Source organism: Balaenoptera physalus (genome assembly GCF_965194825.1).
Source record: "Balaenoptera physalus genome assembly, chromosome: 10".
NCBI classification, from domain to species: Eukaryota; Metazoa; Chordata; class Mammalia; order Artiodactyla; family Balaenopteridae; genus Balaenoptera; species Balaenoptera physalus.
This window is the reverse complement of record NC_138889.1, coordinates 33,491,219-33,517,141: the sequence shown is the minus strand read 5'-3', so window position 1 is coordinate 33,517,141 and position 25,923 is coordinate 33,491,219. Positions and strand designations below refer to the sequence as shown.

General features: G+C 38.7%; 1 pseudogene across 1 annotated transcript; it reads right to left on the bottom strand.

Moving 5' to 3' along the window:
• Nucleotides 1–22,508: 22,508 nt before the first annotated feature.
• On the bottom strand, nt 22,509–23,753 carry LOC309636695 (palmitoyltransferase ZDHHC4-like; annotated as a pseudogene). Its single transcript has 2 exons — nt 23,691–23,753; nt 22,509–23,658 (listed from the first exon to the last, which is right to left on the bottom strand). The product of its transcript is annotated as a palmitoyltransferase ZDHHC4-like (transcript).
• Nucleotides 23,754–25,923: the final 2,170 nt, after the last annotated feature.

Below are 25,923 nucleotides of genomic sequence, written 5' to 3'. Positions count from 1 at the left end.
TGCCATTGGTAATTTGATAGGGATTGCTTTGAATCTGTAGATTGCTTTGGGTAGTGTAGTCATTTTCACAATGTTGATTCTTCCTATCCAAGAACATGATATATCTTTCCATCTGTTTGTATCATCTTTGATTTCTTTCATCAGTGTCTTATAGTTTTCTGCATACAGGTCTTTTGCCTCCTTAGGTAGGTTTATTCCTAGGTATTTTATCTGTTTTGTTGCAAGGTAAATGGGAGTGTTTCCTTAATTTCTCTTTCTGATTTTTCATTGTTAGTGTATAGGAATGCAAGAGATTTCTGTGCATTAATTTTGCATCCTGCTACTTTACCAAATTCATTGATTAGTGCTAGTAGTTTTCTGGTGGCATCTTTAGGATTTTCTGTGTATAGTATCAGACACATGACAGATTTTTAATACTAGGCTTTTGTGTCATTGTGATAATCATGGTGATTAATAATGAATAGATAATAAAATAGTTTCACCAACCAAATTACTGTCTGGTCTGATTCTCCTTCTACCCTGATCCTAGTATGGTTATGAAAGGCTGCCTAATCTTTTTTTTTTTTTAAACATATTTATTGGAGTATAATTGCTTTACAATGTTGTGTTGGTTTCTGCTGTATAACAAAGTGAATCAGCTATATGTATACATATATCCCCATATCCCCTCTCTCTTGCATCTCCCTCCCAACCTCCCTATCCCACCCCTCTATGTGGTCACAAAGCACCGAGCTGATCTCCCTGTGCTATGCAGCTGCTTCCCCCTAACTATCTATTTTACATTTAGGCTATCTAATCTTGCTGTAGTGACAGTGACAGTGGCATGCATGGACTGATGGACCAAGGACAGAGGATTCTCTAAACGTACTGCCACTGCCCCAGTTATAGTTCTTAGTATCCCTCATTTGGGTGTTTGCATGAGTTTTTTTAACTTATTCATTTACTTACCAAATATTTATAAAGCATGTGGTGTATGGTCTGACCCTGTAATAGGGCTAGGAAACTCTTGAAAAATAACATCTAGACTCTGCCATCAAGAAATTGGCAGCTTGATTGAAATAGACACAGAAAATTAGAATACAGTATGGTTAGTGCTATGATAAGGTTTTGCTGAGATATTGAGGAATATGGAGGAGGAATATTTAGCACAGCCTGGTGTTGCTGGCTGATGCACTGAGGACAATGAAGGCATACTCATACCTGCAATATCTGATTTAATCAGATATATTGTCTCAAGTAACCGTTTGGCCCCCTTGAGGAATGGTACCATATTGAGGGCTCAGATTCAGTCCTTAATACTGACAAGTCAAATCTGTAGTAGCAGTGGCAGCAGCTAGGTGAACTGTAGTTGGGGTCATGAATAGCTTCCATGTCCATTACTATGCCATGTTGTTCATAGGCCCATTATGTTCATGCGGTAACTGAGGACAGAGGCAGGCTGACCTCCATTGTATGCATGATTACATCCACACAGGTGTTCAGTGCTTCCTCCTAGGTAGATGTTCTCCCTCAGGCATTGATGTGAATGAGACACAAAGATCCACACATTTTGTGCTTACTTGCGTAAGTTCATTCAGGTGTTACTTTCCCAGACCTCCTTGTCTTTGGTCTTATAATATTTCTATCTTGTTTGTTCCAGACCCTTGATGAACCAATCAAGTGACTTGTGATTTCCCAGGAATTTATGTATATTCTTACTTACGATCACTTCCTCCTCCAGGCTGAGTTGATGACTGCTTATCATCATCAGCATCAACACCAAATGTACTGCTCAGTGTTCTGCTTACTGGAATGATCATCCCTCGTTCCTGTCCTTCAGAGTCACCCCCTGGGAAGCTAGAGTACAGCAGCAGTCTACAGTGAGCTAGGAATGAATTTTTTCCCTGTCATCAGTAGTGAAGGGGGAGCATAATATGCCACCCCAAAATATGCCACTTTGGCATAAGGCTTATTTTGAGCTGAAGGCAAGTGAGAAAAAACAGAGATAAGAAAAGCTCTCTGCCCTTTCTCTATTTGCCTAAAAGAAGGGCATACATTTATAAAGTTATCCCCCCTCCCCTGTCTACCAGGAAGGACAGAAGTTAATCACCCAGGTCAACTCTAGACCCCTATGAGCTCAGAGACAGCACTAGAAGAATCTATTTAACAAACTTTACTCATTAGATCTTCTATTAGTTCCTCCATATATCTACCTTCTCACAGTTTGTTGCCCTGGAGACTTAAAGCCCCTTTTCTTATGTTGTCATTTCTCACATTCATCTTCTCCACTGAATTAAACCATCATCTTTATCCTAAATTAAATGATCCTTGTGCACTCTCATATAAATGTTTCCAAGTATCCAGAGACATATAGGTAAGTTAAAAGCAAATAGCTAAACAAAATGTTTAGTATTATTCCATTTACATAAATAAATATATATTTAAATATAAAATATATGTGTAATAGTGATTTCTTTTGAGGAGGTGGGGGCAGTGGAATACAGATAAAGGGAGATTTTCACTTTTTACTTTATAACAGGTAATAAAAGCTAACATTTATTGCATGTGGCAGACCCTCTCCTAAAGCTTTACCTGTTTCATTTCATGTACTCATTACCATCCCAGGAGGAAGATACCAGTGGTTAAGAGTGTAGCCTCTTCTAGTCTACAGACATTTCAGAGTTCATATCTCACCTTACAAACAGACTAGCTGTGCGACTGTGAGCTTTAAACAAGTTACTTAAATGCTCTGTGCCTCAGTTTTCTCATCTGCAAAATGTAAATAAAAGTGGTACCTAAGTAATGGGGTTGCCATGAGGGTTAATTGAGGTATACACGTAAGCTCATTAGAACAGGGGCTTCCCGGGGCTTCCCCGGTGGTCCAGTGGTTAAGACTCTGCGCTCCCAATGCAGGGAGCTGCGTTCCATCCCTGGTCGGGGAACTAGATCCCGCATGCCGCAGCTAAGACCTGGTGCAGCCAAATAAGTAAATAAATAAATAAATAAATATATATATATATATATATATATATATATTTTAAAAAGCTTATTAGAACAGCCCTTGACACGTGGTAAACACTCATGAAATTATTATTTTTATCATCTTCATTTTATAGATGAGCAAAGTGAGGCACAAAGGTTTTAAGTAACTTGTTAGTAAGTGGTAGAGCCAAGTTTTAAATCCAGTCTGTCACCAAAACCTATGCTCCTAATTATTTAGTCAAACTGCCTTCTCAATTCTCCTGCGTTATTGAATTTTTTGAAAGCATGCTTATGAATACATGTGTTACTTATGTATCTTGGAGAAATTAAAAACTATGAAAAGAAATGTGAATGGAAAATAAGTAAATTTTTACAAGATAAAGAGAGAATTTTAAACTATCACCTGTGCAATTTTTAAGAGAGCCTCGAAGATATTAACAGCATTTTTTTTAAAAAACAGCTTTATTGGGGTTTAATTTACATACCATAAAATTCATCTGTTAATGGTGGTTGGTTTAGAAAAACAGAAAAATCTTGGTTAGAGAGTTTTGTTTTAGCTCATGGTAGTATTTTCAAATTCACTGCGGTATTTAGTTTGGTGTCCAATAATTTGGTTCAATTCAAACCCACTCATAATCGTTAAGCACCTACAGAGGAGAAGGCCTCGAGGGATATAGCAATGCATGTGAAAAGTCCCCTGTCTTCCCTTCAGTATAATAGCTGGTGTTCTTTTATCATTTGCATTTGATTATTTTTGGACTTTTTTTCTCTTGATGTAAATCATAAATAAATTAGACATGTAGCCACTGTTCTTTGTGTGTGACATTAGGTAATAAATTCAATAATTTTGCTATCAGGATTTTCTTTTGCCTACTTTTTTGTTTTGAAGAAGCTGCATTCATTAATGGTGAAAGAAAGACTTCTGTAATGTTTACTACACCCTTTGGAAGTAATTCTAACATCACGTCTTATTCCAGTCATTCTAAGTCTGAGAATTTCCCGAAGTGTACAGTCAGAAAGATTCCCCTTAGTTATTAGGAAACCCCACCAGTTCTCCTTTCATGGGGCCCTCTTCATTACTGAATTTCCCACATCCTATGTCTAGCCTTCATCACAGACTGGCATGAATTGACATCATGTCTCTATATATTATAAGCCGAGTTATTTTGTATAAGGGGTGGTCTTTGTCCTTAGGGACCTGAGTTTGGTGTATGTTATGAGCCAGACAGAGAACGTCAGTTGGGGAGGCAGAATGGAGGTTACTGGAGGATTATAGATATTTGGGGTGAGTAACATCATGCTGGCAGGGTTACTGTAGCCCCCACAGAAGACTTGACTACATTTCTGAATCCCTTGATGGGGCAGTGACCAAGTCTGACCCTCTGTTTGTACTGATGGAGATGGTTTGTTGTCTGACAGGCAGGAGGCAATATAGGGTGGTAGAAAAAAAAAAGACTTTGGAATCAGATACATATTGATTCAAATCCCAGTTTTATCACCTTGGACAGGTTAGTTAACTTCTCTGAGCCCATTTCTTTACCTCTACAAAGAGGTTCTAAAACTCCCTTGTTTCTGGTCCCCTGGGTCTTGGTAATTTTTTTGCAGTGCCTCTAAGCCAAAAGAAATGTCCAACAGTCCTGTTTATTAAGTAGTTAGGTCCAAATCAACTTCATAATTAAGTCCTAACAACTTAGGAGCTATTTGAAAAAAGAATACACATAAATTGAAAGAAAAATAATTTTTATTTCATCCTTAAATAATCACAATTTCTTACTAATGGAATGTATGTGTGCTCCTGGTGGACACTGCACAACTTCTGGATTTTGGGGAAGATCAATCCACACTGATTTTCACACAGTACTTGCTTTTTTTTATCACAGAACCTGTGGAAAACCCAGTTTTGCAAAGTTTGATGACATCAAAAGGAATGTAGCATGATCTAATATTGAAACTGTGAACTACTTTAAACTACTACTTTGTCCAATTTCCAAGAAACATTAGGCACTGCTGTATTTCCCCTGAAAACTTAAGCTATCCCATGAGTCCACTTGTGCATCTGGAAGTTTGGGAACCATGGGGTTGAGAGAATTTAAGTGCAGGGATTTTGGAGGGATGAATGTAATAGTGAGTGGGCAGTGCCTGGTACATCACAGGTGCTCAGTAAGTGCAGCTACAGACATGTGCTTGGGGGGTGAAGGAGAGAGAATATGGCCCAGTACTTGATACACTATTATTCCTCTTCAAAGTAAAGTCCTCTCAATATGCTGAAATGGAGTCCTCTCTGGACGCCTCCTGCCCCTTGCACTGACACCTGCCATGATGCCTTTTCTCTCTTAAACACACACACACACACACACACACACACACACACACACACACGATAGGCCAGTAGTACATTGGGAAAGACCTGGGAATTCTACTCAGGTGATCTGGCATGCTGGTTTCAGTAATGTGGGGGTAATTACTTAACCTCTCTGATCCTCCAGTTAAGAGGCAGCATATTGTTAGCAGATTTTTTTCAGAGATTTCAGAAATTTTTAATACAACATGAAAATTCTGATTTTTTTGCATCACTTTCCATAGTGTTATTTTAATAATGTCACTAATGGCTTCTAAAAGGCTTTACAGTTCTGGGCATAAATTAAACCTTTTTTTTTTTTTTTTTTTTTACCATTTCCTAATCTGCTGAATTCCAGTTATGTTTATTATTTATTTTATTTTAGTGAAGTATAGATGATTTACAATGTTATGTTAGTTTCAGGTGTAGAGTGAAGTGATTCAGTTGTAAATACATATATATATATTTTTTTTCAGATTCTTTTCCCTTATAGATTATTACAAAGTATTGAGTATAGTTCCCTGTGCTATACAGTAGGTCCTTGTTGGTTATCTATTTTATATATAGTAGTGTGTATATGTTAATCCCAAACTCCTAATTTATCCCTCCTCCCCCTTTCCCCTTTGCTAACCGTAAGTTTGTTTTCTAGGTCTGTGGATCTATTTCTGTTTTGTATATAAGTTCATTTGTATCATTTTTCTTTAAACATTCCACGTATAAGTAATATCATATAGTATTTGTCTTTCTCTTTCTGACTTACTTCACTTAGTATGATAATCTCTCGGTCATTCCATGCTGCTGCAAATGACATTATTTCATTTTTTTATGGCTGAGTAATATGCCATTGTACATATATATACCACATGTTCTTTATCCATTCAACTGTCAGTGGACATTTAGGTTGCTTCCATGTCTTGGCTAATGTACATAGTGCTGCAATGAATGTTGCGGTGCATGTATCTTATTGAATTATGGTTTTCTTGGTGCAGCCACTATGGAGAACAGTATGGAGGTTCCCTAAAAAACTAAAAATACAGCTACCATATGATCCTGCAGTCCCACCCCTGGGCATATATCCAGAAAATCCTGATTTTAAAATAATATTTATTTAAATAATTTAAATAAATAAATAAATAAACAAATAAATAACAATACTATGTGACCCAACACCCTGCAGTTCAAAGAAAACATGCCGTTAGGTTAGAGTTTCCCCATGGACCACCCTTTCCAACTCTGAAACCAGCCCAACCCCCTTATCTCTGGTTGACAGAACCAGGAGCAAACCTAGTGTTTATGGCCTATGGAGTGAGTCATTGTTTTTAACACCCCCTTTCTCTGTATGACAAAATTATTTTGTCATAATCAGGAACCAAAATGAATAAGAATACTGACTGGAAAGGAAATGCAGAAAGTGAAATTTTCAGTTACTGAACATCGTAATGAATAATGTTACAGTTTTTGTTTTTCAGCCTGAGCTTCATTGTAATCGATCTTTGCACATTTGGGTTAAAATTTGTCAGTCTATCTTGACTCATAGTTAATTGAACAACACTTGTTTTGGATTTGCATTTTATTTATTCATTTATTAAAATTTTTAAAAATTGAAATATAGCTGATTTACAATGTGCGAATCTCTGCTGTACAGCAAAGTGACCCAGTTATATACTTATGGACATTCTTTTTTAATATTCTTTTCATTATGGTTTATCACAGGATATCAAATATAGTTCCCTGTGCTATACAGTAGGACCTTGTCAGTTATCCATCCTGTATATAATAGTTTGCATCTGCTAACCCCAAACTCCCAGTCCTTTCTTCCCCTACTCCCTTCCCCCTTGACAACCACAAGTCTGTCCTCTATGTCTGTGAGTCTGTTTCTGTTTTGTAGATACGTTCATTTGTGCCATATTTTAAATTACACATATAAGTGATGTCATATGGTATTTATCTTTTTCTGACTTACTTCACTTAGTATGATAATCTCTAGTTGCATCCATGTTGCTGCAAAGGGCATTATTTCATAAAGAACACTTCTTATTAATTTAATTTTAAAGTTTTCTTTCACATGGAGCAACCAACATACAAATAGGAAAAATCTTAAACTTAGGGATAATTTTGTCAGAGTCATAAAAATCCCATTTCACATTAATTTCTGGAAATCACAGTGCTATCCATGTCTGTTTCTTTGGGATTGAATTTAGCATCTTTCATATGTCTCTACAGTTGAAAATTTTAAGATACCAAAAAACTCCATATGGTCACAGAAAATGACAGAAATGATGGAATTCAAATTCTGTTTTCTTATTTTTATAATCCCATATTTTGATTATCTCGAATATACTGTTTAAATGAAGGAATCAGTAGTACTATAGAAATTGGCAAAGCAAATTTTACCATACTGAGCATGAACTGTTATGGACTTACTTTTAAGGGTATGTGTGTAGCTGAGTCCTCATTAGTCCACAGCTAACTTCAGCTAAAAGTTCTCTAAATTAAATTCTATGTGGGACACAGTATCTATTAAAGATAAGTAATAAAAATATGCTAACTTGAAGTCTACATATACATTATTAAAATTCAACAGTAACTTCAGTATTTATTTAGAATAGAGACTAAGACAAGATTTTTGGAGGGGGATTATTTCATCAATGCTATTTATTAGAATTTCTGGAACATGGAGACGGAGATTTAGTCATTCTGGAAAGATGAAGCAAGCCATCCAAGAACTCAGAGTTCATTAGCAGAAGACCAGGACTGGAACTCAGATATCTTGTTTCCTAGCACTGGGTAATAAGATGGGTAACACTGCAACATGAAACAATTCCTCAGGACTGTAAAAGGGAAATAAAAATAATTATTAATTATTTTAATATTATACCAATTATTAATTTATTGCTTATTGTGAACTATGCATTGTGATATGTGTTTTATATAGACTGTCTCATTTAATTCTCACAACAATAATTCTGTAATTATTATTCCCATTATGCAGATGAGAAAACTGAGGCTTGTGAGATGTGTGTCATCAGAAAGGTAAAGGTGGGAGAGAGCACATTGATCAACAGGGCTGTCTAGAGCTGTGAGCTCCTGCTGCAGCCACTGCCACTTTCCCTCCCACCTCCACCCACATAGCAATTCACCTTTTCACTTTTGGGTTCTGAGAATTTAGGTCTGAGTTCTAGACTCTAACAACCTGTGGGTTTGCAGGTATAATATTTAAACTTCATTGCTTGGTGAACAACGAGAGAGGGTGGGAGAGGTGTCACCCAGGGCCCTTCTGCAGTGAAGCATGAACCCCTTATAATGATAGCACATTGACAACAGTAGCTCCAATGGGATCCAGACAGCCTGTGGGCTGCTCTCTCATGCTCCCAAATCCTGTTTGTGTCTGGACCTTTAACAGTTTGTCCGGGAGAGCTTGAAACTGCCTTGTCTCAGGTTACCAGTTAGAAAAATACAACCCCTGTGTACTGATACTTCTCATTTTTCACTTTGTGTTCTCCTCACTCAGGCTATGAGGCTTGGGCTGGAAATCCTGCCCTTCCTTCATAAGATTCCTGAAGCTAAAACTTTCCAGCATTTTGTGATCAAAAAAAAAATAAAATGTGTTCTTCCTATCCTGGAGAGGCAGAGCAGTAAACAAATAGATTTCTCCAAAGAATAATTAATAATTCAAATACTTTTATCAATTAATAGGTTACCAGTATACTTAATAAACAGAGGCTGACATACTTAATGCTGTATTTGTTTTTCATGTTCCTCTCTGCTGCCTTAGAAAGCTGTCTTCATATTTTATTTTCTCATTGACCCTTATGTCCCCTCATTTGATGCAGTTTTTGTAGGATTTGGGGCAAGAGGCAAACACTAAGAGGTAGATTGCCACTTGGATGTTTGACATAGTATCTTCTGTATTTTGGGGAAACACAAATTGCTAGGGACTTGGAATTTGAAGAACAAGATTTTAACCATTCTTCTGGCACTAATTTGTGTTAAATTAGGCAAAAATCTTAACCTCTGTGGGCCTCAGTTACACTGCTTGTTAGGTGAGAGTAATAACCCCAACTCCCAGGACCATTCTGAGAATTACACTCTTGGCATAGAGTAGGGGAACAAAAAGCTTCTTTCACAGGGACCACAGGAAATAAGACTTAAATATCTGATGTGTAAATATTATGCACCTTGAAGTTAAAACTGTTTCAGATCTCTGGAATATTCTTTTGTATACAACAAGAGTTTGTTCTTCAGTTTGACTCTCCATGTGTTTGCTGCCTATTTGTGTTGGCTCCATAATCCAGAGGTGCCTTATTTTCCTGCTGGGAGTAGTGGAGAGGAGAATTTTTTGCATCCTTTGATGTGGCCAATCCTTAACTTGATCTTTTGTCTGATGCCAGAGACATGATTCATCTCTAAGAAACCATGTTCTCGAGAAGTATTTTTACCTATGTAAGAGCAGAAAAAAGCCCCGGCTCTGATGTTTGACCAGGTAAGGGAGAGACTAGCTTGAGAACTGCTCTCCTTCCACCTACAGACTGCCGGAAGAAGAAAGCACAGGTGCTTTCACCATGAAACTAATAAAACCTGAGCCAGAAGCTTTGAAGTTGTTTAAAAAATTCAGAGATCTGGGCTGCTGCTGAAGCTGGAAGCCTAGAGTGCATAGTTTTATTTTAAGGATACCATTTATGGTATTTTGATTCTGAAAGTTCAAGATTATGAAATGGGAACTGGAGGCAAAGGAAACTATCAATAAATCGATCTGTGTAATAAAGTAATAGGAATTTCCTATTTTTCCTGGTGGTCCCCAGGAAGTGTTCAAAGGCCTCTGAACTTGGGGAAGCATAAGGGAAAATACAGGCAAGAGGAGAGGGAAGAGTACCACAGATGTGGAGGATAGGGGCCTAAGAAGAGAAACAACTAGGAAAGGACATCGGGCTGATATGGTCAGGAAATGTTACAAGAGAGCCTTAATAGTCCGTTGTAAGTTGTTTCATCTTCTGTGCTCTAATCTTCTCCTTAAACCAGCACTAAATCTGCTACTCACATCAACTCTGTGATTGTGATGACCTGGGACATGGGGAAGAGGGGCTGTGTCCATGCTGAAGGGGACAGCAGGCCCAGGGAGGGTGACAAGGCACAGATGACCATGATGATGATCTGAGAAGGAGCTTGGAGAAAAGACGATGGAACAAATAAGAGATGAGAGAGAATGCAAGCATCCCCCCAGCATGGAAACTCTCAGAGGATCCGACTGGTGATAACTTAAACTCAGTGCAGAAAGGGGGCTCTCATTTTTGTATTTACATAGGGAAAATTGTGACCTCAAAGGTGGAAATTTGGTCCGAAAATGCAGTACTCTGAGCTGGCTCAGGGACATGTCCACCCAGAGAGTAAGGCCAGGCCAACTTGGATCTCAAAGAAGCAGACTGAGTCTCCCAGGGTTTCTGCCTCCTTCAAGGGCATCCAAGAGTTTCAAGAGGGGAAAACCGATGATCTATGCACAGACACACTGCACTTGTGGGTTGTGGGAAGGTGGTCAGACAGCCAGAGGTTCAGAGCGCACTTCCAGGCTTTACCGGGCTCAGCTCATCAAAGAGACTGCCGGAATTTTAGGAGGAATTCCCATCAGAGTAGGAGGATAGACCAGCACCAGGGGAATGAGAAAGAGAGGAAGAAAATTCCACTTAGAAACAACAAACAGAACCAAAGAACAAAGGGTGGAGTTCCAGGAAGAAATAACAAAAATTTTCTCCCCAAGGTGAAATGCGTGTGAAAATCACTTTTTCATTCAGAATCGTGGTGTCTGTATTATTCTGGGGAAAGCTCCAGAAAGTCAGACAACTCACTGCTCAGGAAGTCACATATGCATGAGGCTGCAAGTGCAGAGCGCAGAGCAAGCCCAGTCACAGAGCTCTTTTTTTTTTTTTGGCTGCGTTGGGTCTTCCTTGTGGTGCATGGGCTTCTCATTGCGGTGGCTTCTCTTGTTGCAGAGTACAGGCTCCAGGCACATGGGCTTCAGTAGTTGCAGCACGTGGGCTCAGTAGTTGTGGCTCGCGGGGTCTAGAGTGCAGGCTCAGCAGTTGTGGCACACAGGCTCCGCGGCATGTGGGATCTCCCCAGACCAGGGATCGAACCTGTGTCTCCTGCATCGGAAGGCGGATTCTTCACCACCGCGCCACCAGGGAAGTCCCAATCACAGAGCTTTTGACCTCACTTGTGTGTTGCCCACCTCCCAGCCTTGCCTAAGCCATCCTTCCCCTCTTCCCAAATCTCTGAATCATCTTCCCATGCTAACTGTATCTGGAAGGCTTGTGTCTGCTCCCATCAGCCCTCAGGCATATCCCCATGCAGAGCTGACAGTTGACTGATGTGCAGAACTAAATGCAGCTCTTCCTTTACTGCATTGAGGAGTATTTTTCATATGTGTTTGCTCTGGATGCACTGAAGTCTTTCTCAGGGAAGGCTTAGTGGCTTACAGCATTGGACATGGGCTCCAATCCTGGCTCTCCCTCTTTTTAGCTATATGACTGGGGCAAGTTCACCTAACCTAGAAATAGAGAAACAGTAATACCCACCTCACTGAGTTGTTGTGAAGATCAAATAAAACTACACATGTAAAGCACTTACACGGTGTCTGGCACATACTAAATGCTCAATAAAAAAGATTATTCACTGGAACTCACACACTGCTGGCTGGAGTGTACATTAGGACAACCCCTCTTGAAGATAATTTTTTGGTATATATTATATATTAAAGCTGAACATATACATAGATTATGACCCAACAATTCTACTCAAAGGTATATAGTCTTTTGTTAGTTTAAAAGATCACCGTCGTGGGAAATATGTTCTGAGTTCTAAAGAGCCAACTAACAAAGTTTTGAAATACAACCTAAGTATAACTTGAGGACTGTCTGTTTTATATTTTATTAATAATGCTGTGGTTTGGTACTCTTTGGTACTTAAATTTCTGAGCTTTACTGGCTTGAAGTTTTTGGCATTCTGTGGTTAGGTTAGTCACATGGTCATGTTTTGGAATTTGGGGCTCTGTTATTAGAAGAATAGTTACATCTTGGGTTGACTTGAAATTGACTTGGAATTGGTTGACTTCCTCAAATAGACAAGAGTAAGTCCCATGATGCTAGGCCACTAGCAGAGTTTCTCGGTGTGACAAATGTCACTTTGAAATGCTTGACAGTTTTCACTGTTGAGGACATTATTACTTGTGTAAAAACTAAACTCTCATCAAACTCTCACTTGGTGAAATTATACTCAATGGTCTCTTATTCTCTCCTCAGTAGAAGTTTCACACTTGGTTGTAATGTTTTATGAACAAAGCCTTATTGAAATACATTTTGGTGTAATTATGAAATTGTTGGCTAATTCTACTTCTCTTCCTACCACTTTCCCTCTTCCTTTGTATCTCCTCTGTAATGTTTTTAGATATCTCATAAATATAAACATATATTATGACATACTTTACAGATGACTTTTAGTTTGAAAACTTGCTGAATGACATTGTTGATATGATAAAAAGTTTGAATTTAAGGCACATCATTTTGAATGGCTCCATTCTGTGGACCAGGGCTACCCAAAATGTGCTCCACAGGGCAACGCAAGTCTGGGATCTGCTTGCTACCAGTCTGATGACATACATACAGAACTTGATGGTAAGCATTTATAAACTTTTATAAACAATTTCTCAGAGTAATTTTACATCTGTTGAGTATGTCTGTAATAATATCTTCCAAAGAGAAGCAAGTGCTTTGTCTCACGCTGTTGCCTCTCTTCCTCTTTTTCTTCCTCCCCCACCCTCCTTCTCCTCCTCCTCTTTCCCCTTCTCCTCTTTCTCCTCCTCCTTCTCTTCCCCCTCCTCCTTCTTTCTTTTCTTCTTCTTGTCCTCCTTTTCCTTCTCCTCCTCTAGATATAAAAGTCCATGATATTTACATAAGGTACATAAACAACTGTTCCTCTCAGTCAATGCAAAGACAACTTAGTTTAAACCATTGTTGGAGGAGGTCATGAGAGGACATGACTGCTGGTTGACCCGTGAACTGGACCCGGGCAATCAGAGGCTCCTCACTCCTCCCCTGTCCCTGGAATGCATGTTCTGCCCACCGTTCCCACTGCTGGAGCCATTTTCAAGGATGCAGCCTTGAGAGAGCCTGTGTTGTTGAGATCACGTGGACTGGATATGTGACTTTGACTGAACCCAGTTAAGACCTCTGTATAAACAAGGTTCTGGGGGCAGGTGCAGAGATCTACTCACCTTGCGGTCGCCCAAGACAAGCCTCATATGTAAGTTCCCTTGCTTATCAAATCTGCCACCTACCAGTCTGGAGTGATTTGCCTTTCTTCAGTCTCTCCTTGCTTTCCATGTGTGGGAGCCAGTTTCAAATTTCACCCAGGGAACTCCTGAGGTTGTGAACCTGTAACAGGGAAGAACCAAATCTGACTACATGTTGGATCTGTTTCTTTTACTTTAACCTTTGCTTTCCACTGCTTTTGTTCACTAAAAGGATACTGTCTATACATAATGGCCTGCCTCAGGGGAACCCTGCCCCTCTGCCTGAACGTTAAACCAATGTGCCTTTGTTCAGGGAAGCATCCTGACCCTGTCCACCTGTGGATGGCTGATAGAAAGAAGAAATTAACACATCCCCTCCCCGAGGCTGGCCATTCCAGGGGACATTTGCAAATCTTATGCCCTTTGTACTTTGCTTCCTCATCTCCTCCCCGTCTCTGTTCTATAAAAGAAATTGACATCAAATCCCGATAAGATGGTTTTTTGGAGATACTAGTCTGCCATTTTCTTGATCTGCGGGCTTTCCAAATAAAGCTGTATTCCTTGCCTCAACACCTCATCTCCCGATTTACTGGCCTGTCGTGCGGCGAGCAGAGAGAGCTTGGACTCAGTAACAAACCAACAACCATTATTTAAAATACCCCCTTTCCTCTGTAGCTCCATTAAAAAAAATTCCATTTTGCAACTGCATTCTTCGTTGAATAAAGTCCAGTTCTCCAGCTTGATCTCCTGGATCTTTCATAACATAGCCCAATATAACAGTCTGAACGCCTCATAATTCTCATAAAAAGTTATATAATTTCTCCTTATTGTCTATTTAAACCATTTCCTTTCCCAGAATGTGTTCTCTGCTTATGTATTTATTAATTTATTCACTCATCTAATGAATATTTATTTAGCATCTACTAGATGCTGGGCAATGGGTTCCTGCCACTCAGTAGTTTAATAACTAGTACTTCAAATACATACCTGTTTTGGGGGGACTAGCTCAAGTCTTGCCTTCTCCATGAGGTGCAATCAGAAAAAGTACTGCCTATCGTCAGAAAAGTTGAGAGTCAGAAGACTTGGCTGTAAATCCCAGCTGGTCAAGTTACTTTACTCCTTGAGTCTCATTTGCATATTCATCTGTGAAATGGGGATGATAGTGATCTTTTCTTCATGCAGATTTATCTTAAAAAAAAGATTATGTGGAATAATGATGTAAAAATATCTGGCATAACACGAATCCACTCAATGCTATTTTCCTCTTTTCTCCTATGAAAAATTTTGCTTTTTATTAACTCTGCCACCAAAGGCATTTTTTTTTTTTCTGTCCTCTGCACCATACACATTCTAAATTAGTTCCTTTAACTGGTACTATCTTCCTATTCCAACTTCCCCTTTTTCTGGAATCCTCCCCCACCCCTGCTTCCTTTCCCATCTGCACCAATTCTATATTTTTTTCAGGATGGGATTCAGAACCTCGATCCTCTGTAACTACTCACAGGTCCCTTGACTTTCTGGCATTTTCTTACAGAACTCCTTCAGCTCTTAGCCATGTTATCTTGGCTGTTGTTAGCCATCTTATTAACTCCATCTTGTCTGTCTAATGAAAATAAATATTCTTTGATGGCAAAGAGAATGTTTTATATGTTTGTATTTTTCTACTCCCTGGAGTATAGAGCATATGATAGGTAGTTTAAAAATCCAGCAGAACCTTGACACTGGTGAAGGACATTGATTGGTAAGCCACACTATAATGTGGATGCCCGATGGCTAGCAGGATCTAGTGCTCAAGTGCTTCTCTCATGCACACCATCCTCACAATGCCACTGCACCCAGTTTTTCCTTTAGCAAAATAATGAACCCATGACCTTGGACATTCTGTGCTTGCAAAAAGCTGAAACTTCAAGGGTAAAAGCTTCAAATTCCAAGGGTATCTTATGCTTTTGATAAAGCTGGTTGTACCCAAAAATACTTAACGAAATAATTCTTATTTGGCTAATTATACTGGCATTGTACTGCTTCAGCAATAGACATATCTCCAATTACCTGTCAGGTGTGGGTTGGAAGGCTGGTTTCTGGGTAAATATAGACAAGAGAATAACTGCTTGTCCTTGTCTGGAAGCTCTGGACCTGCCTGCATTTTCCCAGCTCTGAAGGAGCAGATGCCAAGCACTCCTTTAGGTGCTTGGTGAAATTTCAGGGGCCACATCAGCTGTCTTCAAAAGTCCCACTCCAGGAAGTGTCCTTTCTCAAATATTCCATCTCTCAGTAGCTCTACCCAGTAACCAACTTTCTGAAGAATAGTGTCTGGCAAGATGGAAGGATAAAGCAGTGTCTTGACCTAGAAGACTGTCTTTTATTTAATCTAAACTTTATTTATGTTGATTTTATTTGTAAAAATTACTTCAAAAAGAAAAAAAAATAAATTCAAATTTCCACCATAATATTAGGAACTAATATTAGAAATAACTTTCAAATTATGGCTAACGCTAATGGAATGCTTATAACGTACCTGTGTAGTTTTTCTTAGTCCAGATAGATATATGAAAGCAGACTGTAGGCTCAAAATCCAGCTGAAAAAAGAATTCATTAGAGATAGCCTCATCCACCAGAGGGCAGACAGCAGAAGCAAGAGGAACTACAATCCTGCAGCCTGTGAAACAAAAACCACATTCACAGAAAGATAGACAATATGAAAAGGCAGAGGGCTATGGACCAGATGAAGGAACAAGATAAAACCCAAGAAAAACAACTAAATGAAGTGGACATAAGCAACCTTCCAGAAAAAGAATTCAGAATAATGATAGTGAAGATGATCCAGGACCTCGGAAAAAGAATGGAGGCAAAGATCGAGAAGATGCAAGAAATGTTTAACAAAGACCTACAAGAATTAAAGAACAAACACCTAGAAGAATTAAAGAACAAACAAACAGAAATGAACAATACAATAACTGAAATGAAAAATACACTAAAAGGAATCAATACCAGAATAACTGAGGCAGAAGAATGGATAAGTGACCTGGAAGACAGAATGGTGGAATTCACTGAAGACAGAATGCTGTGGAACAGAATAAAGAAAAAAGAATGAAAAGAAATGAAGACACCCTAAGAGACCTCTGGGACAGCATTAAATGCAAGAACATTCTCATTATACGGGTCCCAGAAGGAGAAGAGAGAGAGAAAGGACCTGAGAAAATATTTGAAGAGATTATAGTTGAAAAATTCCCTAACATGGGAAAGGAAATAACCACCCAAGTCCAGGAAGTGCAGAGAGTCCCAGGCAGGATAAAGCCAAGGAGAAACACACGGAGACATATAGTAATCAAACTGACAAAAATTAAAAACAAAGAAAAATTACTGAAAGCAACAAGGGAAAAATGACAAATAACATACAAGGGAACTCCCATAAGGTTAACAGCTGATTTCTCAGCAGAAACCCTACAAGCCAGAAGGGAGTGGCATGATATATTTAAAGTGATGAAAGGGAAAAACCTACAACCAAGATTACTCTACCTGGCAAGGATCTCATTCAGATTTGATGGAGAAAACAAAACCTTTACAGACAAGGAAAGCTAAGAGAATTCAGCACCACCAAACCAGCTCTACAACAAATGTTAAAGGAACTTCTCTAAGTGGGAAACACAAGAGAAGAAAATGACCTACAAAAACAAACCCAAAACAATTAAGAATATGGCAATAGGAACATACATATCGGTAATTACCTTAAATGTAAATGGATTAAATGCTCCAACCAAAAGATACAGGCTCGCTGAATGGATACAAAAACAAGACCCATATATATGCTGTCTACAAGAGACCCACTTCAGACCTAGGGACACATACGACTGAAAGGGGTAGGAAAAGGATACTTCATACAAATGGAAATCAAAAGAAAGCTGGAGTAGCAATACTCATATCAGATAAAATAGACTTTAAAATAAAGAATGTTACAAGAGACAAGGAAGGACACTACATAATGATCAAGGGATCATTCCAAGAAGAAGATATAACAATTATAGATATCTATGCACCTATAGGAGCACCTCAGTACATAAAGCAACTGCTAACAGCTATAAAAGAGGAAATCAACAGTAACACAAAAATAGTGGGGGATTTTAACACCTCACTTACACCAATGGACAGATCATCCAAACAGAAAATTAATAAGGAAACACAATCTTTAAATGACACAATCGACCAGATAGCTTTAATTGATATTTATAGGACATTACATCCAAAAACAGCAGATTACACTTTCTTCTCAAGGGCACATGGAACATTCTCCAGGCTAGATCACATCTTAGGTCACAAAGCAAGCCTCAGTAAATTGAAGAAAATTGAAATCATATAAAGCATCTTTTCAGACCACATCGCTATGAGATTAGAAATCAATTACAGGGGAAAGAAACGTAAAACACACAAACACATGGAGGCTAAACAATACATTACTAAATAACCAAGAGATCACTGAAGAAATCAAAGAGGAAATCAAAAAATGCCTAGAGACAAATTACAACGAAAACACAATGATCCAAAACCTATGGGATGCAGCAAAAGCAGTTCCAAGAGGGAAATTTATAGCAATACAAGCCTACCTCAAGAAACAAGAAAAATCTCAAATAAACAATCTAACCTTACACCTAAAGGAATGAGAGAAAGAAGAACAAACAAAACCCAAAGTTAGTAGAAGGAAAGAAATCATAAAGATCAGAACAGAAATAAGTGAAATAGAACAAAGAAAACAATAGCAAAGATCAATAAAACTAAAAGCTGGTTCTTTGAGAAGATGATAAACAAAATTGATAAACCATGAGCCAGACTCATCAAGAAAAAAAGGGAGAAGACTCAAATCAACAGAATTAGAAATGAAAAAGGAGAAGTAACAACTGACACTGCAGAAATACAAAGGATCATGAGAGATTACTACAAGCAACTCTATGCCAATACAGTGGACAACCTGGAAGAAATGGACAAATTCTTAGAAAAGCACAACCTTCTGAGACTGAACCAGGAAGAAGTAGAAAATATGAACAGACCAATCACAAGCACTGAAATTGAAACTGTGATTAAAAATCTTCCAACAAACAAAAGTCCAGGACCAGGTGGCTTCACAGGTGAATTCTATCAAACATTTAGAGAAGAGCTAACACCCATCCTTCTCAAACTCTTCCAAAAAATTGCAGAGAAAGGAACACTCCCAAACTCATTCTATGAGGCCACCATCACCCTGATACCAAAACCAAAGATACTACAAAAAACAAAATTAAAGACCAATATCACTGATGAATATAGATGCAAAAATCCTCAACAAAATACTAGCAATCAGAATCCAACAGCACATTAAAAGGATCATACACCATGATCAAGTGGGATTTATCCCGGGGGTGCAAGGATTCTTCAATATATGCAAATCAATCAATGTGATACACCATATTAAGAAATTAAAGAATAAAAACCATATGATCACCTTAATTGATGCAGAAAAAGCTTTTGACAAAATTCAACACCCACATATGATAAAAACTCTCCAGAAAGTGGGCATAGAGGGAACCTACCTCAACATAATAAAGGCCATATATGACCAACTCATAGCAAACACCATTCTCAATGGTGGAAAACAGAAACCATTTCCTCTAAGATTAGGAACAAGGCAAGGCTGTCCACTCTAGCCACTATTATTCAACACAGTTTTGGAAGTCCTAGCCACAGCAATCAGAGAAGGAAAAGAAATAAAGGGAATTCAAATTGGAAAAGAAGAAGTAAAACTGTCACTGTTTGTAGATGACATGTAACTATACATAAAGAATCCTAAAGATGCCACCAGAAAATTACTAGAGCTAATCAATGTATTTGGTAAAGTAGCAGGATACAAAATTAATGCACAGAAATCTCTTGCATTCCTATACTTTAAGGATGAAAAATCTGAAAGACAAATTAAGGAAACACTCCCATTTACCATTGCTACACAAAGAATAAAATACATAGGAAGAAACCTACCTAGGGAGACAAAACACCTTTATGCAGAAAACTATAAGAAACTGATGAAAGAAATTAAAGATGATATCAACAGATGGAGAGATATACCACGTTCTTGGATTGGAAGAATCAATACTGTGAAAATGACTGTACTACCCAAAGCAATCTACAGATTCAATGCAACCCCTATCAAATTACCAATGGCATTTTTTACAGAAGTAGAACAAAAACTTTCAAAGTTTGTATGGAAACACAAAAGACCCCAATGGCCAAAGCAATCTTGAGAAAGAAAAACGGAGCTGGAGGAATCAGGCTCCTGGACTTCAGACTATACTACAAAGCTACAGTAATCAAGACAGTGTGGTACAGGCACAAAAACAGAAATATAGATTAGTGGAACAGGATAGAAAGCCCAGAGATAAACCCAAGCACATATGGTCACCTTATCTTTGATAAAAGAGGCAAGAATATACAATGGAGAAAAGACAGCCTCTTCAATAAGTGATGCTGTGAAAACTGGACAGCTACATGTAAAAGAATGAAATTAGAACACTCCCTAACAGCATACAGAAAAATAAACTCAAAATGGATTAAAGACCTAAATGTAAGGCCAGACACTATCAAACTCTTAGAGGAAAACATAGGCAGAACACTCTTTGACATAAATCACAGCAAGATCCTTTTGACCCACCTCCTGGAGAAATGGAAATAAAACCAAAAATATATAAATGGGACCTAATGAATCTTAAAAGCTTTTGCACAGCAAAGGAAACTATAAACAAGATGAAAGACAACCCTCAGAATGGTAGAAAATATTTGCAAATGAATCAATGGACCAAGGATTAACCTCCAAAATATATAAACAGGTCATGCAGCTCAATATCAAAAAAACAAACAACTCAATCCAAAAATGGGCAGAAGATGTAAATAGACATTTCTCCAAAGAAGACTTAGAGGTGGCCAAGAAGCACATGAAAAGCCGCTCAACATCACTAATTACTAGAGAAATGCAAATCGAAACTACAGTGAGGTATCACCTCTCACCAGTTAGAATGGGCATCATCAGAAAATCTACAAACAACAAATGCTGGTGAGGGTGTGGAGAAAAGGGAACCCTCTTGCACTGTTGGTGGGAATGTAAATTGATACAGCCACTATGGAGAACAGTATGGAGGTTCTTTAAAAAACTAAAAATAGAATTACCATATGATCCAGCAATCCCACTCCTGGGCATATACCCTGAGAAACCATAATTCAAAAAGACACATGCACCCCAATGTTCATTGCAGCACTATTTACAATAGCCAGGACATGGAAGCAACCTAAATGCCCAATGACAGACGAATGAATAAAGAAGATGTGGTACATATATACAATGGAATATTACTCAGCTATAAAAAAGAACGAAATTGGGTCATTTGTAGAGATGTGGATGGATCTAGAGACTGTCATACAGAGTGAAATAAGTCAGAAGGTTAAAAACAAGTATCATATATTAATGCATATATGTGGAACCTAGAAAAGTGGTGCAGATGAACAGGTTTGCTGTTCAGAAATAGAGACACAGATGTAGAAAACAAATGTATGGATACCTAGGGGGGAAAGCGGCGGGAGTTGGGGGGTTGTGGTGTGAAAAAAAAAGAATTAATTATATAGGACTGAATAAATTGATGTTGGAAACTTTTTTTCATTATTTATTTTAAATTTCAAGAACAATTATGAGGCTTGAAAATGGAGAAAAAAGAGATCACTAAGTGTTCTTTCAGTGGAGTGGTCCTGAGTGTTGTCTAGGTGATCCTCCAGGGATTATTTAGTTGTATTTGATTATTTCACTGTCTGGTTGACTAATCTATTTTATAGCTGTGTAGGGATAGAAACTAAGTTGTAGAAAACCGATAACAATCTAAGTTTTTCCAGTCCACAGTAATGCAAACAGTCTTGTCCATAGAAATGCAACGAGTCTAAAAAACAAAACAAATGAAGAAACAGTTTCATAGAAACAGAGAATAAACTGGTGATTGCCAGAGAGGAAGGGGAGGGGCTTTGGACCAAATAGGTGCAGGGGAATAAGAGGTACAAAACTTCCAGATAGAAAATAAATGTCAAGGGGATACAATGTACAGCGTATGAATTATAGCCAATAATATTTTAATAACTTTGTAGGGTGACAGATGGTTACTAGACTTATCATGGTGATCAATTCATAGTGTATATAAATGTCAAATCACTACGTTATGCACCTGAAACTAATATAATATTATATGTCAACCATACTTCAATTAAAAAAATTTAAAAAAGGAATGCAATGGCATATTGTCTCATAGAGATAAAACTTTTAAATGTAAATTTTATATTTAACTGACCTATAGAATTTTAACCAGTTTTGTGTTTATTAGCAAAATCACTTCAATGTTCCTATTTGCACATATATATTCTCCAAAATCTCTTACTAGTACACTCATTAATTAATTGAATAAACAAATTCTTTGACATATGTTTATTTTATGTTTGTTTGAGAGTCATAATTTTACCTTTTAGAAAATTATAGTTTGGCAGTTTGGGAGGTTACACTGAGAAGCCCAAATGGGCTGTCTTGGCAAAGTATCAAGTAAACCGCATTTCTGGAGAAGTTCACTAATGGTTATATAGCCTGGACACATCCTTTCTTGGCCTCCAGAGTGAATTCCAAGTAACAATAGAATTTTAGCTTTGCTTACTCTGTTTCTCTAGTTTTTCTTCTCTCTCTACTGATTTTCCCATAGTCAATAATATATTCCCAAGTGGTTGCATCAGTGACTGGAAATTTGGTTTTATAGCATAACCATTTGATGATGTTTCTAGATGATGGAGATGAATTCTCTGTTGAATGAGAAACAACAGAGAAACTGATTGGTTAGTCTTTTTTGTTTGTTTTTCTGTTCATCTATATTTTCGTGAGCTCACATCAATTCAGAATTTTGTGCCCCCTGGGAAAGAGGATAACTCTTTAAGATCTAGGCCAGTTTGTTTTTGTATTTCTGTGTTTATTCTCGACTGGGCTGAGGTGTGAGACTGAATCCATAAGTTCACACTCTTCCCATCCTTATTTCTTTCATAATGTGCAGCAGCAAGTAGAGAGATCTCTTGAAGGTTACTCCAAAGCCCATGAAAGTGAAAGTTCTGGTAAACCTGGGGCTCTGCTGATGGGGGCCAGGCCATCTAGGAGCAATGTTGGCACCAGGCTCGGTCACCTCTCTACCACTTGTGGTGGCTAAGTACAGACAAAAGCACAGGTAGCTCCCCAGGAGGAAGCTCAGCACCACAACAAACCCCAACAGGAAGACAATACTTGGGAAGGTCAGGAACAGGTGCTGAATAAGAAAGACAGTGTCAACAACCTGCAAGTGTCCAAGGTCATCAACGTAAGTCTCCAGGTACAAGTCTGACACCACCAACTGGACCAGAAACAGTGCTCTCCACAGCCATGGTGGCAGCTTAGGCTGTCACCATCAAGAGGAAGAAGAGGCAGTACTTGGTATTCCAGGCCCCAATGCAGTTGTTCATCCACACACAGTGATGGTCAAACTGGTGTACACACCAGTTATACATGCTTCAGTGCTTGGATCACGCTGGTTTACTTAAATCACACATAGAGCACTTCATGTTCTTTGGGAACATAACTTCGTCGAATTCATAAACTTGAAGAAACAGTAATTCGTTTGCTTTTGTTATGGTACTGGGGTTGGTTACACAACTTAGGGCAAAAACAAACAAACAAAACAGGTTTACAACCAGCAGCCGATAAGGCAGAAAAAAGGTAATACAAGAAGAACTCCAGCTCTTGACAAAGGCAAAATATTTCCCAGGTGTATTTGGTATAAACTATCCCTTGCAAGATGAGATGCAGGATAACAAAGGTGTGGTTCCGTGTATGAAAGTGGTAATGAAGCAATCATAGCATGGGTCTCCAAAGACATTCTGGAATCATACAGGAAAAAGAATCTGTGCTCTTCCTCTGATGAGGCCTTTCAAGCAATGGGTTTTTGAGCAGATGCAGATTGTAACAACACCAATCAGCACCAAAGCCAGGTAGAACAAGAAGAGAACCAGAAAGTCCATCCTGGGGGAGGTGATTCAGGGTCCCCAGCCTACATATATCTTTTGTTTGGATAGTTTTCAGCTGGCAGCTCTGGCATTCCTCCTCCAAACATTCACGGAGAATTCAAACGGCATCTCCTCTTGTGCAGTGGCATCCGCCTGGCACAACAGGTGGCACCCAAAGCTTCAGGACATGGTTCCTCTAAGACAGCGGTCCCTAACCTTTTTGGCACCAGGGACCGGTTTCGAGGAAGACAATTTTTCCACCGACAGTGGGGGAATGGTTCAGGAGGTAATGCGAGTGATAGTGCAGGTGGTGATGTGAGCGATGGGGAGAGGCAGATGAAGCTCCGCTCACTCACCCACTGCTCACCTCCTGCTGTCCGGCCTGTTTCCTAACAGGCCATGGCCTGGTACTGGTCTGCGGCCCAAGGGTTGGGAACCTCTGCTCTAGGAGGCTGGATCTGGCACCAGGATCCTTACATAATCTTAATATGTCCCAAATTCACAGAAAATTAGAAAAGTAGTTTTAATATAGTAAATGTATTATTTTTTAAAATTCTTTTTTACAGATACTATTAACTCAAACATCTTAAGAATTTAAGTTCACATAATAACGGTAAGTCTTTGGCAAATCAGAATGGTTTAATAATCTTGGTTTTATGAATAAAGCTAAGTCTTTTCTCTGATTTATTAGTGTTAAGTATTATACAAGTATACACTTTATTTTATTTTAAAATAAGAAATGAGTTTGTTTTCTCATGAACATACTAGTTAATTTGTACTTCCTCAGTGAGTCCTTCCCTGACTTAGAACACTTTAAGTTAAGAACTACACCTTAACCCCTGACTCCCAATTGCCTGACACTGCCTTGCAAGTATTTTTCCCATAGAACTTATCATCTTCTAACATACTATATAATTTAATCACTTATTATGTCTACTGTTTATTGCCTGTCTTTCTCAGGCACATGGGAAGCTCCATGAGGGCAAGAGCTTTTGTTTTGTTTGCTGACATAATTCAAGAGTCAAGTAGATGCTCAATAAATATTTTTGAATAAATTAATGTGGAATTGAGGCTGAATGCCAGCAAAGATGGGAAGTCAGTAACAGGATATATAGTCAGCCTGACCAGTTCCTGAAAAATAACTTCTCTCACTCCTCCCCAGACTAGACACTAGAAAATTACAGAAATGGCAGCAGCCCTCAGAAATTCTCAGAACCTGTTGTTGAATTTCTGAGGTGTCCCTGAGGGGAGGATCCACTGATCAGGTTGAGATATGAGAGTGGTTGAGTCCAGACTTCCAACACCAAGCTCCCTGTCCTGAGGTGCTTCAATTTCTTCCTGGCCCCTAAACTAGGCAAGAAGGCACAAACTAAGATGAAGGCCCTCATCCCTCCCCCAGCTAGGGACACTGATAATCCATGAAAATATGAGCTCACAGAGCAAATAAGTGAGGCATCCGAGGAGAGAAAGATGTCCAAAAGAAAGTTCACATGCTGAAAACCTGTATCTGTGAGATAGGCTGGGACCTGGGAACCGGGACCTTTACTGGAGTGCTTGCACCTGGGAAAATGTCTCCTCCAGCAACAGAATACAAAGAAACCTATAAGGGACTAAAAATAATTGCTTGCATGTGAAGTTGGGGCAAATTATGAACAATAAGATACAAAAAGGCCAAAACCCAACTGCCACTTCTGAGGTGTCGGGAGCAAAAGCAGGGTACTGTGCCTGATCCCTGCACACAGCACCACCAAGACCACATAGAGAAATATTGAAAGACTCCAGAATCAGATTGCTAGAGTTTTTCATGTGATACACTTTCCGGAACAGCCTTTACTTTCTGTAGTAGTTTGAAGCCTCCTTCAAATATAGTGAGATTTCCGTTCATATGCATGTAACCTATTTAGGTTTTAGGCTTTCAAACTAAATTTGATCTGGCTGAAACTTATTCACATATTTTTGTGACTAGCCTGTAATTAGCAAAGAGTGAGAGTAGGGGGAGAGAGGGAAGGAGAGAGAGATACAGAGAAGGAGATTGATTATGTAGTTGTGTTTATGGGACGTGGAAGTCCTGGCAGTTAAACCTAACCACTTTAGGGTATTAATATTATGAAAACAACAGAACTGAACTTCAGGTTCACTTGTAGGAAGGAAAATCTGAGACTCCTTTCCTCTTTCCTTCTTTCTTGCCACCTTTTCCTTATTTGGGTTTCTGGAGCATGTGTGGTTTGTGCTACTTGCTTGGCAATTAGTTGGCATTGATTTTACTCTCTGTACACATTCA